The sequence below is a fragment of the Watersipora subatra genome, chromosome 7 (assembly GCF_963576615.1).
Source record: "Watersipora subatra chromosome 7, tzWatSuba1.1, whole genome shotgun sequence".
NCBI classification, from domain to species: Eukaryota; Metazoa; Bryozoa; class Gymnolaemata; order Cheilostomatida; family Watersiporidae; genus Watersipora; species Watersipora subatra.
Window position 1 is genome coordinate 58,503,395 of NC_088714.1, and position 6,096 is coordinate 58,509,490.

A 6,096-nucleotide genomic window follows, 5' to 3' on the forward strand; every position below is an offset into this window, starting at 1 on the left:
ATGACCAACCTCTACAGCTCCCAAGAACAGCTGGTCATCCGCAGGTTCATCTGCATCTACATCGTTCACAGATCTAGGTTTGGAGAGGCAACATCGGGCATAATGTCCAACTTTAGAACATTTATTACAAGATACCTCTGCTGCGGGGCATTTACTTTGAGTGTGAGTTTCATATCCACACCGTTTACACTCGCTACTGCTTAACTCTATGAATAATATAACAGAGTTCGCAAAAATTGATTTTGGCTTGCCACGAGCTGTTGTTTTTGTAGCCATTATCGTTATTGTACGATCATCTATTATCTCAACATAGGTTGACGAGAGTTCATTGTGAGTGTTCTCTGTTTGCACAATATGGCTCAGCAAGCTTAACCTATGATTTTTTGTCGCTTCTGAAGGGATTGCAGGCCCTAGCTCATTTCGTGCATCATTTACACTCTACTCATTTCTTTACTACATTACTACTCTCTACACTCATAGCTACTAAATGTTAAGTCAGAAAGTTTAATTAAAAGATCATTTTGTGTATAAATCTATCGCTAATAATATTAATCATTGCCTTGGGCTTATATTTCCACCTCTCAACTATTATTAGTGCAAGATACAAGTTTAACCAACATTGTGTTTCAGGATGTGCTTAAGACAAAAATACGTGTTGAAACAAGCCTTTTGGCTGTTCAGCTCTGTATTAATGATCTAATCTACTATATAGACGGCAATCGTTGTCTGTCTATCTGTCTGTCTGTCCGCTTTATAGAGTACCGTACTTTTCGGACTATTAGCCGCTACTAGGTATCTAGGGCGCATCACTGGGAGTCTTCGGTTACTACACGCCTCTATACATAACCTATTCATAGTTTTACACAGAGCGCGTCATATCTGGTTAGCGTGCCTCTTTACGGCGCCCAACGACATTGGTGCGTTCGGAACAGTAAAATTGCGGCCGTGTGAAAAAGCACCGTTCTGAGTTCGGCAGCATATACAGCTATACAAATGTACTAATCATTAAATAAAATAAATTAATGAATAGTAATTTACATGCGATTAATATTTACTGCCAACGTGTACCGAGAAGGTCACACGAACGTTGATTTCTTGCGGTCACGGGAAAACGCAGTTCTCACCTACATTTCTACATAAAAAAAGGTAGGTATTTCTTAATCAATGTTGTATTGTCTATGAATTGCCACACTTCCACTACATAAACCTTTCACTTGCGTCCGTGTACAAATTTAGCTATCGGCCTACTGCCAGCCATTTTGCCGATATTGCTTAATATGTATACGATATTTTTTCATTTTCAAACTCCATCTATACTGTTTGTTTTGGTTATATATTTCATTTTGCCAACATGTTAACAAGCACTGCTATACAAAAAATCGTTGTATCTATATTTTGTGCATTTTTATTATCTGTCATGTGTCATCAACATAAGTAGTTATTTGTTTTTTTTTAACTCGGACGTATTTAATGAACTCGCACAGAAAATCTTTGTTTTTAAGTTAGAAATTCTCGAACGAAGATTTAAAATTAAATTTTAGGCTAATTTTATAGAGAAATCTTTGGAAAACACTGTCACTACTATAAAAGTCTTGAAGACCGTTGGTTATGTTATCAACGAATAATAAAATTCAGTTACTAGCATTTGCTGGGAAAGTCGCAAAAATGTGTCCATGGCGGTCGACCATAGAAAACGCATGAGGGAGTCTACTTCAGTGAAAGGGTTGAAAACGTTGGATTTGCCACTGTTTGTGATAATAAACATGTTCATTTCCTTCCGCAGCTGAGTTACTTTTACTTCTTTTTCCAGCTACGAGAACTACAGAAACTACAGAACTTGCACGGGCACTCCGAGCCTGGCGATAGGCAGCGGTGAGAAGAAAGCGAGCAGCGTATATTACAAAAAGCACACCATCTCATTCAATGTTAGAAATGCTTGAAGCAGTACAATGCCTTCCAAAAAGCCTACTGCCCAAACGCAAAAACAGATTGATTCCCGTAGAGAGAGATCGAATTTGCGAAGCAGCAGCAAGACGAGCAGAAACTGCAGAGCAAACGCAGCTACGCCCACAACGAAACGGAACTGCTACTGCAGCTGCTAGAAGAGCAGAAACCGTCGAACAAACACGGGTACATCGAGAGCAGGCCAGAATAGATGCTGCAGCCACTAGAAGTGCAGAGACTACTAAACTGACCCCAGCAGTAATTAAACGGCTCAGAGCAGCCGCTACATCGGCCAGACGTGCAGAAACCTCCGAGGAGATGCAGCGGCGACAAGAACATGATGCACTAGCTACAACAGCTGCTCACCGAGCTGAATTTTCGGAGCGGATGAAACGGCGACAACATCGAGATGCACTAACTACAGCAGCTGCTACCAGGCGCCGTGTATGGACAAAAAACTTCGCGCTTGACTACAGTCATGCAACACAGTATAGGGTTGAATTTTTTTTATGGGACGAATGTCCAAAAATGCTCCAGATGTAACGCCTTACGTTGAAAAGGCGAGAGGCCATATATGTAGTTGAAATAGTAGATTTTATTGATAATAAATTTTATCAACAACCGCATTACTGCTGCACAGTTTGTATATACCATGTCAAAACACAGGCTATAGACGAAGAACTGGTGAGTCATGATTAGTGTTTCAAGCATGCAGAAGTCTCAATTCAATAAAAGCTGGCGATAGCTAAGCAGTGCAACAGCAAAATATTTTCTAGAATTTCTTAAAATATGTAAAACTTTTCCATACTGCCAGTTTGAAGAGCGTCAGTTTGCCTAGCGATGTCAATTTCATTATCAGTTCTGTGTACAAAATTAGGATAATGCCAATTTGAGTAGTTCGAGACTGATGCATTGTAGACTAGCTGTAAAACACATTGCATATCTCCAATGGGCTCTCCAACATTATGGACATGTACAACTGCATATGTGTATGCAGTCAGATCAGCACAAAAATTTCAGTAGATTGCATATTCGGAGTTGTTTTATGGTAAGAAAGACAACTCTCAATAAAACTTGCTTTACGTAAATCTGTTCCCGAACACGGGTAATGCAGCTAGTTTAAATTATATATACATGTATATTCACTTATGAGTTTGGGAAATTTCATTCTATTTTCACATGCATATTGTAAGAGGTGTGTGAGTGGTCAGACCATAGATATAGTAAACCCTAGATATGCGAATAATCAAAACAAGTGAGGCCTATAATTAGCATGACGCAACGTCATGGTGATGTATAGAGTGAATCAGCTGATCCATGAACTCCTATTGACTTAGCACTAAAAACTGCTCAATTTTTCCATAGTTTGTGCATGTGAGACTGCATATTTTATTGATAATATATAAAACTGACTTCGGATGAGAAAGGCAAGAACCTTAGACACATGGTAATGGATAATACCAATGATTTAGAAGCTTCTATATTATTGATAATACAAAGAGTGACCAAATAGAAATTAAACTAATAACGAACTAATGAATCAAATGAGATTTAGAAGCAGTTAAGTTGGACCACTGTATTAAACACCCATTAGACATGACAGAAAATAACTAGACGAGATAGCTTTTGTCTAAGGTTGGTTGAACTATATTCCTGCTTTGAAGCGGCATAGTGTATTCTGATTTTAATATAGCGACTTAATATAGTTTTGAGTAAATTGGTGGCATGCACTGTGCATGAGACAATAATTCTCCTAGACATCCATCCACCGATTTAAGCTTTATATTGTTAAGTTTATTGTCCTTTTTCAGTATTGTGATCAAATTATTTTTAATCCTATTCCTCTGCTCTAATCGACAGACTCTGCTGTAGAGTTTTGATTCTTCTTTTTAATATTGAGATACCTGTGACAGCAGGCTGTTTAGGTCTACCACCGCATCGGCAGCTCGTTGTCGAGGCTGTAGGTGTGTCCTGATTGCTAGAAACTGCAGGTTGCTCATCATCATGGATAGTAGTATCACCAGGTGTAGTATTTTCAGGGTCAGGTATTATGGTGCTGGCTGCTGTCTGAAATGTTCTTCCATGTTTCGGCAGGCTTTCTGTTCTTATGGTTGGTGTCTGTATTTTCGCAGATTTTGGCTGAAGGTAGGTTGGATAAGCGGTAAATATTGTAGGTATTGCGTCAGATTTTAGCATTGGTTTTCTTCCAATACCTGGTGGAATCTTGTAGCAGTCTTTCTCAACATGTTCACTGCATAATACAGAGCTTGATGTTGGAGTCCAATCCTGTCTTCGCACCGCCTTTATCCATGCATTACGGGTTTCAGCTCATTTCTCGTTTGGAAAGCGATGAAACGCCAGATCTGGGCATTTCTCAAGATTGCTTGAACACCCATAGACACAGCACCAGCTGCGGCTTGACTTTTTCTTAGCCTAAACATTAACAATACATACATGTAGTAGAATGAATATCATTACATTACTTGGAATGAAACAAAAAAGGCATTCGAACAATCATGCCAAGCTAGATTACAACCTTATCAGCTGAGAGACAAGTTTGTAATATGTGTTGTTGAAATCAGTCTAGACACTCTCTTTTGATAGTCTCAAGCATTCATTCACTTCACTTTCAATTCAGAATAATCATAGAAAGGTATGTTCGTTGTTATGAGACCATGATAAAACAAGTAAGTTCAGCTGAGTTGGTTTGTTTCCAGTAGTTTCTTACAATGTGAACCAATGATATAGTACACCCGCAAAGGTTAGGTTCACCAAGTATTTAAAATTTGTATTGTGGGTTCACATACCTGGGGTGTTGTAGTCTCCTCTGGTGACATTTCACCAAGAATTTGGTCTTATTGTAACGTTTATGACATCAAAACTAGTTGGACAAGCACTACTAAACTCATTGCTCAGCTGAAGGCTCTGTTGCAATGATGCACATCACTGCGACGTAACGTCGTGAGAACAACAGCCAATTATAGGCCTCACTTTTGCTCCATTGTAATGATAGCTATTTGTCAATTTAGGGTTTACTATATCTATGGGTCAGACTAACCGGATGCGCATGAGAGGACAGAGATCGGGCTAGGGAGTCATTTGTCGAGCGTCGACGACCTTTTAGTAAGCCTCCAGGTTGATGAATGACTCCCTAGCCTGATCTCTGTCCTCTCATGCGCATCCGGTTAGTCTGACCAATCAGACACCTCTTACACATATCACAAATCAGTTTATTCGGGTCAAAGTTCACATCTATGATGCATTAAAATAGTCTATTGTGACATCTTTTGAGAGAAACGACTATGAATGTTGATGTAATAAATTTGAATAACAGTATCTGCAGCACAGCGTATATCTATATATATAAATATATATATATATATATATATATATATATTTCTTCAAGTTTGTCGTCTGTCTGTTGGCTGTTTGTCATTTGTGTATCTAGTTATAACAATAAAGTTTTTGGAACGAAAAATTTGGTGCACTCTGGATTTGAACTCAAGGCCTCCAGGTCTGCTGGTAGACATTCTATCCACAAGGCCAAGCGGCTACATCGCTACACAAAGGAATAATTGCGGACATACCCATTACACCGATCGAAATACTAGCGCCTAAAGTACTTGGGAAAATACTATTGGTTAATACCAGCACATGCACAATTTCACGCAACCATGAAAATCATGGTTGCATGAAAGATCATTATCTGTAATGTAATGGTTATTAAACTGGATTCAGAAACGGCTCTTATTATAATAGACGTAGACTAGCTTAGGTTACTAGGTTAAATTACTCAAATTCATTGGGTAATTATTTTATTACCCGTGCAACGTCGTACATTTACCAAGTACAGTATATACTGAACAGTTGTGAAGCATTACAAACAAATCAGTTCCAATAATTCATCACCTATGAGTAATAAATCATGTGCCTGCAAGCATAAGTGGATCAATTAATAAAGATTACTACAACAACGAGGAAGATGTCACAATAGATTAATTTTCTGTTAAAAATAGATATACCCCCCATTTGATGTCATAAAACCACTCATGTAACTCTGCTCCACTCTTTTTCACTGATTGCCATAGGCTCTGAGAGTTTTATACAGTACAAACGTGTCAAAGTTTAATATTTATCCATCATTTAATATTG